The sequence below is a fragment of the Ochotona princeps genome, chromosome 4 (assembly GCF_030435755.1).
Source record: "Ochotona princeps isolate mOchPri1 chromosome 4, mOchPri1.hap1, whole genome shotgun sequence".
In the NCBI taxonomy this organism is placed as follows: Eukaryota; Metazoa; Chordata; class Mammalia; order Lagomorpha; family Ochotonidae; genus Ochotona; species Ochotona princeps.
Genome location: NC_080835.1, coordinates 84,040,992 through 84,054,048, shown reverse-complemented (window position 1 = coordinate 84,054,048; position 13,057 = coordinate 84,040,992). Strand labels below are relative to the sequence as shown.

The window sequence follows — 13,057 nt, the reverse complement described above, 5'->3', positions numbered from 1 at the left end:
ACTTCAATTTCATAGTCTGAAATAGAAACCATACTTGCTCTGATTATATACTGTTTCCTGAGTTAAATTAGACAGTAGGTAAGAATATATCCAGAAAAGATGACATATTGTGTAAATTATAGGAATCATAATCCTAAGCATCTCTACTATGATAAAACCATCCCCTAGCCTTTTGAGTTTTCTGAAGACAAATGCCATGCTGACCTCCACAATATGCCAACTGATCTCCCAAAAGACTCACTGACCTTTCTGATGCAGTTTCCTATTTATTGGTTGACTGCATTCTGCTTACTGGCCTGTATCCTGCCTTGTCACGAGTAATTAGCTTTCTTCATGAACTCCTAATTGCACTTATTTTTCTCTCACTGAATGTTGGTATCAATAAATGTTCATTGAGAACCTACTACATGCCCCTAGGAATGCAAAGATAACTAAGGCATTGTCTTAGTTATGGAATTTGCCACAGAGCTCAGATCACCACGATGAGGGGGAAAACAGGTGATTCAGAAGGAAGTGTTACGTCAAAGTAACTTCCATGGCTTCTATTTCCTCGCTACCGGCTAGAAGACAGTCCAGAACATAAGTAGCAAAGAAAAAGAGTTCAAAATAGGCATTTTTTGTGTGTCTAGGAAAAAAAAATGAAATAGAATATGTTGACAACCTAGCGCTATCACTATTATATGATTCTTTTATGAGATGTATTGACTGCAATGTGCAGATAACACTAATGGGGTAGAAAGGATGTAGTCAGTCAAATCTGCTAAAGGCTTGGGGAAACTGACACCAAGTTGCAGCCCTGAAAGATGTGTAGGCTATATAAAAAACATACAGGAGGGGTGCTTTTGACAAAGGAATAATTTGATACAACTCTTGAGGTGTTGAGATATACATACATTTTAGAATTATAAGAGATTCATAAAGTTGAACCCCATAACTTCATCAAATATGGAAAATCTAAAACTGGAAATACAAGACTGCAAGATTACAATTTAAATTCATCATTCCTTGTCATGAGATGCTGTCAAATATTCTAATGAGAAACTGACATGATCATTAAACAACACATGTATTGATGGGTTGAATGATGCATACTTCTGCTCACATTCCTAGAATTGGTTGAAGGAGTTTCTTTAGAAATCCAAAACTGAGTCCACTTGCCCAATGTCCAGCATGCCAGTCATCGATAGCAGGGTAGTAAAAAAATGGAGGTGTTTATTGCTAAACACAGAGCAGGGAGTCAGGTGGAGCAGCTAAACCTCAATTTCTAGAGTCCTGCAGGAGCAAAGACAGTGACTCTTACAGTGCAAAGCTGGAGATGAACACATGTGTTGGGTGTGCAGTGAGCTTGGCCTTCCTTTGATGGTGATAGGAGGCTGAGTGTGTTCTTTAGAATGGTAGAGGTGGACTTCAGTCTGCCTGGGACTAAAGGAAGACTGGATATTATTTTCTATTTTAAATATTTATTTATTTTTGTTGGAAAGTCAGATATACAGAGAGGAGGAGAAAAAGAGAGGAAGATCTTCCGTCTGCTGATTCACTCCCCAAGCAGCTGCAATGGCTGGAACTGAGCTGTTCCAAAGTCAGGAGCCAGGAGCTTCTCCTGGGACTCCCATGGAGGTGCAGGATCCCAAGGCTTTGGTCCATCCTTGACTGCTTTCCATGGCCACAAGCAGGGAGCTGGATGGGAAGCGGGGTAGCCAGGATGCGAACCTGACTCATGCAAGGCAAGAACTTAAGCTGCTAGTCTACCAAGCTGGGCCAGAGAATGTTATTTGCTTTGATGGGAGTTGGAGGTTGTAAGTTTCTCCAAGCCTCTCAGAATAGAGACTGATACTGAGCTCTTAATTGTGTTAACTCTGGAACAATTCAAGTGTTGATATTTCAGGATCTTTTACACTTGTTTGTCCCCTTTAGGAGTTAATCTTCATTGAGGAACTGCAAACTAAGGGAAAGATATTGAGACTTGCTCAAAGGCATTGGGATGAGGGACTTGGCTTCAACACACAACACTTGGACATACCCACCCAATATACATGGGTATTTTTATGTGATAAATATGCCATTCTTCTTTTCTGTGCTCCCAGAGAGGGGTCCATACGGCGTTGTCTTTCATTCCCAGTTAACTTTACGGGGAAGCTGTCACAATGTCCAGAGCCCTTGATGTCCTGCAGATGAAGCAGGAGGATGTCCTCAAGTTCCTGGCTGCAGGAACCCACCTGGGAGACACCAAACTCCACTTCTACAAAAGGAAAAGTTATGGCATCAACATCATCAACCTCAAGAGGACCTGGGAGAAACTCTTGCTGGTGGCATAGGCCATCATGGCCATCACAAACCCTGTGGACATCAGCGTGTTCTCCTCCCAGAACACAGGCCAGAGAGCTGGGCTGAAGTTTGCTGCTGCCACTGGAGCTACTCCCATCACTGGCCACTTCACTCCTGGCACCTTCACCAGATCCAGGCCACCTTCCAGCAGCTGTGGTTCCAGGTGGTGACAGATCCCAGGGCCGACCACCAGCCCCTCATGGAGGCGTCGTAGGTGAACCTGCCCACCATCGCTTTGTGCAACACAGACTCTCCTCTGCGCTATGTGGACATTGCTATCCTCTGCAACAACAAGGGAGCCCACTCCGTGGGTTTGATGTGGTGGATGCTGGCCCGGGAGGTTCTGCGCATGCGTGGCACCATCTCCTGTGAACACCCCTGGGAGGTAATGCCTGATTTCTACTTCTACAACGATCCTGAAGAGACTGAAAAAGAAGTGCAGGCTGCGGCTGAAAAAGACTGTGACCAAGGAGGAGTTCCAGGGTGAACGGACCACCCCCGCTCCTGAGTCCACGGCTACCCAGTCCGAGGCTGCAGACTGGTCTGAGGGTGTGCAGGTGCCTTCTGTGCCCATCCAGCAGTTCCCCACTGAAGACTGGTCTGCAGCCCCCACGGCTCATGCCACTGAATGGGTGGGAACAACCACCGAGTAGTCTTAAGTGATCTGCAGTCTTTGAAGCAGACGTGGAGTGAAGTTGACTGAAAATAAACACGTTTCTAAAAAAAAAAGTCATTTTTAAAAGTGCCTTATGTGAACGTTACTTGATGTGGTTAAGTCAACAATACTTGAACACTTTTTAATGTGTCGATTTTGAAATATCTCATCAAAATGAAAGGGGACTCCTTGGTCTATCTCCAAATACTTCTAAAATGTTCTACCTTCTTCACTTCCTCCCACTCCAGTAATTTCAGAGGCTAATGCATTTGCCTTCCCTTACTATTCTCAGTGCTACCTAGTCATCATCTTCCCTTTACTGGTGGCATAGCTGCTGCTCCCCCAGGATGCTCACATTCAAAAACTGACATGCATTTCTCAGCTTTAAAAATGGGGAAATACTTCAACAACACAACTGTTCGTGAAGGACATACATCGTAAAACTAGGAGCGAAATCAGTGGGTGTGGGGAGAGACATTGGGGAAGGGCATGGGCAACCCCAGAGCCTATGGAACTATATTATAAAACAAAATAAAATACATTTAAAAACAAACAAAAAGAATGGGGTCATCTACAGCTTGAGTCTTCTCTGGAAATTCTCCAAGCATATGAGCCATGGATATCATAGAAACATACCTTTTTACTCGGATAACCCATAATGTGTTCAACTAATCTCCTCGGATGTTTCTGACTACCCATTCTATTCATCGTTCTGTCATAGCCCCTGAACTCACTTACTGTTTTAAATAATTTCCAACATCTACATTTACCATCTGGCTCTGGTAATGCTCTCCTCAAAAAGTAGACACACTTGGAATTAGAGTGTAGGCTTTGTCTTTTAAGAGCACAACCTCCACTTTATATAAATAAAATTTTTGGAAAAAAAATATTAAATAACAGCATGAAGACAAACGTAAAAAGAGCACTGTCTTCGAGGCACTGTCCTGGAGGATTACAGCACCATGCACCTATAAGAGAATGGGATTCTCCTTAGCCTCTACAGGGACCCCAGCCTGCATTGTGCCACATGGCTGCACCCTCCTGCTATGCCCTCAGCAGCAGCTGCTGCATCCTGGTGTGGCAGCAGAGAGGCCTTGGCCTCCTTCAGTACCCAGAGCCAGCAGTCAAGCACCCCACATATAAGCCGCTTGCATACAGGAAGTGCCAAGAACAGTAATATACCATGCGAGGTTCACCACACTAAATAGGGAAATTAAAACTCAACAATGCCCCTGGTTACATCTGTGCTTTTCTGTTAACACAACAGCCTCTCCTGAAAGATCTGTGCATTTTAATCTTTGTCTATAGTTGCAAACGTAATAAACATACTTCCAAGGAAACATGGCTGCTACATTTCTGTCTGTGATGCCCAGAGAGCTGTGTTCACATTGTACAAATCACAATCTCCTTATGAAGGACAGTGCAAGAAGCTACTTGGGCTGTAGTATTTGCAGCAGAGTGTCAGCATTCCATGGCCCGTGACCAGTCTGTCACTGCTCTATGACTGCTTTCCCTTCCCCAGAGAAGGAGATGCAGAGCAATGGTGGCTGGCTGCTAAGTCCCCAGGTCTGCAGAGGCGACTCAAGGACCGTTGTAGCACTCAGCGTTTGCATGCTGGCCACACCGCAGAGCAGGTAGAACAGAAGCTGCTGAAATGTTGACTGTGGATACGTGACACATAATGGATCTTCAAGTACAGAATCTTTGGAGAAAACATGAGTGGAATACAAATAGTTGACATCACATTTACATCTCTTGCAATCTTTCAACACTGCTTTCAAAGCAAAAATTTCCACTTCACAGGAATAGGAAGTTGCCAAGTGTGAAACCTGGTGTTCTCATTTACATATCATTCCCAGAATACTTTTCTAGACTCTTTTCCTTAACTTGTTCTTTTAGGCAGAATAAAGAAAAGACTGAGGTGTCCTTGTGCTTTTCCAGTTTTAAATAAATTGTTCCTGTGATGAACAAACAAGAAAAATGGATGTTTTTCCCTTTGCCCAAGCTTAATGGGGTTTCAGATAGAAAAATTAGAGTTCAGAGCAAGCAGGAGTGATACTCTGTTCACTTTCTCTTTGAATTCAAGCTGAGTGCTTGGATTCTGGTCACCGCTGAATTACCTTGATATCTCATTTCAGCTGCATGTATTACAGATAAAGAGAAGTTGAAAAATGGAAATAACTTTATAGGTCTTTTAATCTGGGGCAACCCCAAACAAGTGATCACCTTGGCTGTGTGATTGCTAAGCCAGGGATGGCTGCCAGTTCTCTTCTGCATTAAAGGCCCTTGTTGCCATTTGTTTCCAATGACAACTGGAGTTCATATTACAGACAGTGGGGACCACATCTCACTGACCACCCACCTTCTTACAGGATACATGAAATATCCATAACTATAGCAAAAATGAAATATATAATTTTCTTGCTTTTGAGTGCTATTTTAAAGAGGAAAACTGAAGCCAAAGTGGAAGAGACTGTCCAAGTTTTATGCAAAGTTGGCAGAGAATCAAGATACAAACTCATGTCTGTTATGTCAGTCTTCATTCTGTAGCCCACATAAACTGGCAACAGACGACTCCCATAATCCAGTCACTGTCCAGGCCTGAGGACACAGCAGGGACCAAGAAACACACAAAAAGTTTGGACTTCAGAAAGCTTATGATCCTGCAGAAAATCTATGACATAGAGTGTTACTATAGCTGACATGATTTAATTTTTTTTGTCCTTTGTCAAGTAAGGAAAGGAAAATTCTTCTGCTCATATTCTTCTTGTGGTCATCTAGAGAAAGGGTTCAGTTAGTGAAATATAGTCCAACAACTCAAGCGCCAAGAAAATTAGTGCTTTTTAGGCCATTTAGATGATTGCTTACTTAATTCAGCTGATCAGGCACCTTTTATTTTTTGCAGATTGTATTACAATCAGAAATCCAAGGGTAAAATACCTACTCTAAATGGCACAGTGTAAAGTGGAAGAGTTTTATAAATGAACAGATACTTGCATTGAAATGACATGGGTGAATGGTAGTCAGAATAAAAGTTTGTGTAAAACACCAGCAGCAAGACTGAACATCAGCATGGGGGCAGCTGTAGGAAACAGACAACATGGTGAGCAAAGGCCTCCTAATAGTTTCTGCCTTCATTTCCCTAGAGTTCCTTCTTTCCTCCCTCCCCCATCTGCTTCATGTGGCCACCCACCTGCTGACCCCTATTTTTATCTGATTAAAAGCACACATGCCATAACATTATATTGGAAACCTTTGCATTACATCAGGGATTTTGATGAGTTTGTAAATTTCCAAAAATATGGCTAGGTAAATGCTTGTTTTTATTTGCAAATATTTATCACAATAAAATGCCTTGCAATGTGAAGATAAAAGCACAAGAAATTGTATCACAGAATTTATGGGTTTAGCTGAATTGAATCCTAAACGCCACACAAATGTATTAATTTTTGATGGCACATTTTCGAAAATTTTCAAAGTCCAAGCATATAAGCTGGATATATCTATTCCTCTTCAATTTTTATTACCCATTTGAGATTATTAGCTCACTGAAATATCAATTCATCATGGAATATATTGTTATGATTAATTAAATTCTCCAGTTAATTGCAGTTTAATTAGAAATGATTTATGCTTCAAACCTGATGGAAATTCTTTCTAAAAATCACTACTTTCATGATATGGCACGAGACCATTCATTCAGGAAACAAAAAATAGTGGAGGAAGGCTTGCTTCCCTGTGATCCAGACATGGTAACACCCCCACTTATTTAGTCAACGGTCTTTTAGAAATAACCACAGGGTGCCCGACACAGTATCCTAGAGGCTAAAGTCTTCACCTTGCTCACACTTGGATCCCATATGGCCACCGGTTCTAATCCTGGTGACCCTGTTTCACATCTAGCTCCCTGCTTGTGGCCTGGGAAAACAGTTGAGGATGGCCCAAAGCCTTGGGACCCTGTACCCGCATGGGAGACCCAGAAGAGGCTCAATTAATCAGATTGGCACAGCTCCAGCAGTTGAGGCCACTTGGAGAGTGAGTCCACAGACAGAAGATCTTCCTCTCTGTCCTCATCTATGTATATCTGACTTTCCAATAAAATAAAATAAATCTTGTAAAAAAAAAAAAAAAAGAACCGCAGGAAATTCTTTAAAAAAAATAAAGGAAAATCTTATTCAGGTATCTCTTAGACTCCTATCTCAGTGACACAAACAACTTACTTATATTAGGATAATTCAAGGAAGGTTTCTTTGCACAGGCATTAATTACCAACAGCATTAATTATATCTCCATCATATCAATTAAGAATGATGTAGAAAAGGACAGAAACTTGGGGCTACCAGGAATAGTTATCACCATTTTTAAAAAGATGAGGACAGAAAAGAGATACTGACATTCCAGAGGAATAGTGTCAGACTGCAGTCCAAAGTGGGAGGAGCAGTGACTTCCTGCTGGGGTCACCACTAGACTCCAGCAGTCTCAGAGTGTGGGAGAGGGATCAGGCAAACAGAGAAGGGAATCCAGAGCTTCCCGATGTGCTGGCCCTAAACCAGCTTCAGCATTTCCTGAAAATCCTCAAGTCTCACCCATGAATCACACGCTGTTGATTGATCTTTACATGTAATTTTGAAGCATCCTTAAATCTGAGAGCCAGTGACCTAATCTCAGCTCCTGTTGTCTAATAATTCCCTCTTCAGACCTCTTCCCATTGACCAAACCCGACCAAAAACGGAAGAGAACAGGGATCAGCTCCGTCAGGGTCAGCCTTCCAGGGCCGAAAACTCGGTGGGGGGAGTTGCATAAAGCACTTGGCCAGGAAAGTGAGAGGTTCAGCAGAATCTACAGCCTCACTGGACACTACTCACACTTTCCTGGCCTCTTCATGTAGGATGCCCCAGCACTCAATTCGTCAGCCATTTTTTCGGTCTATTCTCATTCACATTATGATTTCCTCTAATCTAGTGGCTTTAAATACAATTTGCATACATTAACAAACTGCCAAAGCACATCTCCTGCCCCACCTGCCCTAAACCCTGGACTAGTAAGTTCATTTCAATTGTCTATACAATTTTGGGAACCGGGCCCGGCGTGATAGCATAGTGGTTATACTCCTCGCCTTGCACGTGCCCTGCTTCCCATCCAGCACCCTGCTTGTGGCCTGGGAAAACAGTCGAGAACAGCCCAGGGCCTTGGGACCCTGCATCCATATGGGAGACTCAGAATATCTCCTGGCTCCAGATTGGCACAACACTGGCCGCTGCAGTCACTTGGGGAGTGAGCCATAGGATGGAGGATCTTCCTCTCTGTCTCTCTTCCTCTCTGTATATCTGCCTTTCCAATAAAAAAATAAAAAACAATTTTGGGAACCATGCCTACCCTTAAACTTCAGATAACCTCTCAGAGCCAAACTTCTTTTCTCTCAGCACAAAATCCATCTTTGTTAATGAAGACTTTCTCAGCCCACTCTACACACCATGACCTTGAAATTATCTTTGGTTCATTCCTTTCGCTCATGCTCTGCATCTTATACAAATTTTTGTAATAATTTTGAAATGTCTGCAGGATATGACCATTGGTTCACACCTCCCGTTGCTACCACCATGTTCCAAGCCACTACAATGCCTTGCCTGAGGTGGCATAACCACCTGGGAATGGTTTACTAGCCTCCACCCATACCTCCTTCCATCCATTCTTAACATATGCAAAGTTGCTTGTATATGAGGCAAATCATGATATTCTTTACCTCAAAGGCCTGCAGAGGGACAGGTGTTTGCCTCAGTGGCAGTTAAGACAGCACGTGGAACACCAGCATGCCATGGTGAAATGCCTGGTTTGAGTCCTGGCTCCAATCTGATCCACTTTTCTGCCAACGCACTTGGTCTCTGCTACCAAGCAGGTGACCCAAACTGAGTTCTCAGCTCTAGGCTGTGGCATGACCCTGCCATATTAAGCTATTGTAGGATTTGACGCTGGAAAATCTCATCCTCTCTGCCTTTTAACTAAATTGAAAATAAAATCCTACAGAGACCTTTAGGTTATGTAGCATTGGAAACAGAAACCACACTCCCTGGCATTACAGATTTTATTTCTTCTCAGACTACACAAGATGCCTTTAAAAAGTTCATAGAAAATGTGGTTTATAAAACAATTATGAATGGGCTTAAAATTTTGCACTGAAACAAGTTTATCTTTAATATTAGTTTGCTTCAACATTTTGAAATACACTGACACTTTCATCCTCACTATAACAGGAGACAGGAATGAGAATTTTTAGACTTTAAAATGTTTTGCTTGCATGCTTATTTTCTTGGCTAAAGCCAGGTGACCTGCTGTGTAACAAACCACCACAAAATCCTAGCAGCATGCGATGATAAGCATTTATTTATTACACATCTGCAGACTGGTTGGGAATCAGCTTATCTATCCTGAACTAGGCTAAGTGGTCTGCTTTAAGCTCCAAACCCTCCAGGGGTGTTCCCTTTAATATGCTTCTCATGCCCCTCCGCTCCCCCCCCCCCCCATGTGAGCAGGCAGAGTAGGCCATGCTGCTTTCATTGCGATGGCAAAAGCTCAAAAAGGTAGGCCACACTGGGCAACTACATTTCCAGCCCTCTCTCACCATGTGTGCTTTTACCCTGTTGTCCAAATTCATACAAGAGGTTAATGAATACCTATCAACAATGAGACCATGACATGAATTTGGATGCAAAAAGTGGTGAAGTATTGGGCCAAATAATCCAATCTATCACAGGTGACTACATCTGACTTTAAGGGTACAGTGGAATATAGTCCTCCAGGTGCATGAAAGGACAGCTGGAAACATTTGTGGGCTACAACTACAAATCAAAGTCTTCAAAATGCTCTGTATGTCTAAATAGTCTGGTTCTGACTAACCTCCTATTACCACCTCTTGCCATTCAGCTTAGCTCACCTCATTCCAACTACATATTAAGCCAACTCCTAACTCAGGTCCTTTGCTTTGTCATTATTCCTACGAAAAATCCTTTTTTAAAAATAGATATGTGCATGGCTTTCTCACATGTTTCCTTTGGTTCATCACCCTGTATGACCACTTTACTTACAATGGAACTTCAGTATTGTTTTCCTTCTCAGCTTTTATTTATCTATTGTCAGATGCTTTCTTTTCAATTCTGCCTTTCACCTGTCTGCCTCCCCTAACTGTAAAATATCCAGGGACAAGGATTTTACTGAACTTTCCCTGGGATGTAGGGACACAGAGGTATAGCCAGTAGGTAGCTTTTCTGGTTAAATAATATCACTGAATTGACATTTGTGTCTTTTAAATCAGTTACTGTTTTTATTTTCAAGGTTGATTGATAGATTCTGCTGTCCCTTAAGCTTGAATAGCTGAACCTTCCACATTATGCTCCAACTCCCCCCCAAACAATATTAATTGGCAGAGGACTTCATAAAACTTTAGAAGATCTCAGAGAAAGAAGATTTCATTACTAACATCATCTTCTAAAACCAACAGTTCTCACAAAGGCCAAGCTTTTTTCATAAAGGGCTTAGGATATAGACATTTTTTAGCTTGTTAAGAGGGGAAAGAGTGCAACTGGCATACAGTGAGGAGAGGCCAAACAAGACACTAGACATCCTGCAATCTACAGCCCAGCCCCTCCTCACCAGAGAATCAGCCAGCCCAACGTGTGAATGGGTTTCAAGGAGAATTGTAGTAGCTCTGTTCTCAGTGGTTCTGAGCGTTGCCTTGGATAGCTAATATTTTGCTGCCTACCAATATTGGGCTGTGCTTGTAACACTACAAGGGCTAGAATCGAAGAATCAGTCATTGAGCATCCTGAGCATTTTGTGCGATGCCTGAAATATAGCAGGTTCTCAGATGTAATTTTTCAATGCATTCAACAAAATATCCCATATGAAAACAAGTGGGGTCTTCTCAACACTGCACCATGCTGATGTTTAAGCTTTGTTTCACTTCCTTTATTCTAAAACAAAATCTGGACCAGTCACAGTTCTGTGGCTTTTCATCTGTTTTCCTTTTCTGTGAGAGGGAAAGAGAGTTGTATTAGTCACTCTTGCAAAGAAAAGCTCATTTATTTTTCTAAAATGTCTGCTGGAGAAATCTGTTTCCTCCTATGGCTAGAACAGGAAATGCATTCAGTTCCTGTAGAACTGAATGTCGTGATCTTGAGGTATTGGAATTTAGGGAAGTATTTTTAGTTTATCGTTGAGTCCATTTTTAGGTCAATACTGAACCAAAATATTTCTTTTCTTTTCTATTAATACACTTGCTGATTTGTTCGGAGCTTTTCTCACTGTGGCCTTTGGATGATTGCAAGTGGTATTTCTCAGCACTGCTAATTTGTTTACCTTTACTTGTTTGAAACTGCTGTGCCTTGAAGTGTCTTCACTTAGTAAGTGTGTGTATGGGGACAAATTGTTCCCATAAGCCTTTCATCAACTAGAGTATAACTGGGAAAAATCTGGTTTACTTGGTTTTGGTTCTGATAAGATAGGGCTTTCAAAGAATCATCAAGATAATTTATTACTAAAGGTCCAGAGCAAACTTTCCCAGGTGACCCAGAAATCATTTTTGTTTTCCCCAGGGGGAGCAAATGTTTACAATAAAGCCCAAGCTCGGAATTTGGAATTTAGTAAAAATTGTGAAAGTGTGAAGAAAAGATTCCATGGAGGACAAAGCACAACATTCGCCCAGGACGTCAGCCTGGGTCATTAGATGTACTCTTCATGGTAAAAGCTTTTCAGTGTATCTCCAACCTGCCATTTCTCCCTGCCTCCTCTGCATGCTCTCCGTATAAAGCCTCCCCTCTCTCATAAGTCTAAATAGATTCAAAGCTTCCACTCTTGTTCTCATTGTCAATTACACGCTCACTGAGACATCTTTTGCCAACCTATCATATACTTAATCCCCCTGTTTAACACTCTCAGGACATTTCAATATGCTACGAATCCAAACTGCAACCCATGGCCTACAAGATCCCAAAGAATTGTCTTGCCAACACGTCACATATTTTTCCTTGTTACATCGGCTTGGCTCCTTTTCAGTCCCTACACCAACCTTGGGCAGTTTCTACTCTAGCTATTGGTGTACTTCCCTTGGCTAGGGTATTCTACAAGATACTTCCATGCATTATTTTCTTTCAGCCTTGAAGTTTCAGAAAAAAAAAACATATTATTGCCCTTATTATCCACCTGAGAGGCTTTCCTTTGCCTTTCTAGCTTGATTTTTTTTTTTTTACAAGCATTATCATTATACAGATACATTTCAAAAGATTCATGGGAAAAGCTTATCTTGGGGGGGGACATGCATGGATTTCAAAAATTTTTACACCAAAATAAACATCTCTTAATTCCATTTTCTATGAACTTCTCGACACCCCTTCATATGGACTTGTGTGCATATTTTCTGTATATTTCTTTCTTTCTTTTCTCCCAGAGGCTCCAATGCAGATGGCTCTTTTTTAATTTTTCTTTTTTAAATCTTTTGTTTATTTATTCATTTATTTATTATTATTATTATTTTAAGACACAGTTCTATAGGTCCCTGGGATTTCCCCTATCCTCTCCCCAACCCGCCTTGCCCTGCCACCGAGTTCCCCTATATCATACACAGTTCTTCATACACAGTCGTATGTCCATCATCGCGGGCATGGACAATGGCAGAGTCCAGCATCCTACTGTCTTCTGTATCTTTCTGATGAGAATGTAATGAAAACAAGAACACCATGCATTTACTACTTTGCTTATTGAACTTTGTGCCTAGAATCATGCCTTCCACATAGAAGAAGCTCAGTTGTTATTCATTAAGTGAATGAAACTTGACTAGAATCTTCAGTGAAGAACTTAGAATCTATGCTCGAGATTATCAGTAAGAAGACTTTTTGAAGAAATTCTTTAAATTTGCCTCCTGGCCAAAAAAAGATGCAGGGAGGTGAGGGAGGTGTTGGCATAATGTGACTAAGGATGTGAGTTATAAAAACTGTCTGCAGTTTACTGCAGATTGACCTTGAGTAGGTTACTTGAACCTTCTATCATCTTATCAAATTTTTGAAATATAATACGTATAATAATTGT

At 41.6% G+C, this 13,057-nt stretch overlaps 1 pseudogene; it reads left to right on the top strand.

Moving 5' to 3' along the window:
* Nucleotides 1-2,144: 2,144 nt before the first annotated feature.
* On the top strand, nt 2,145-3,010 carry LOC101528791 (small ribosomal subunit protein uS2-like; annotated as a pseudogene).
* The last annotated feature ends 10,047 nt before the right edge of the window (nt 3,011-13,057 follow it).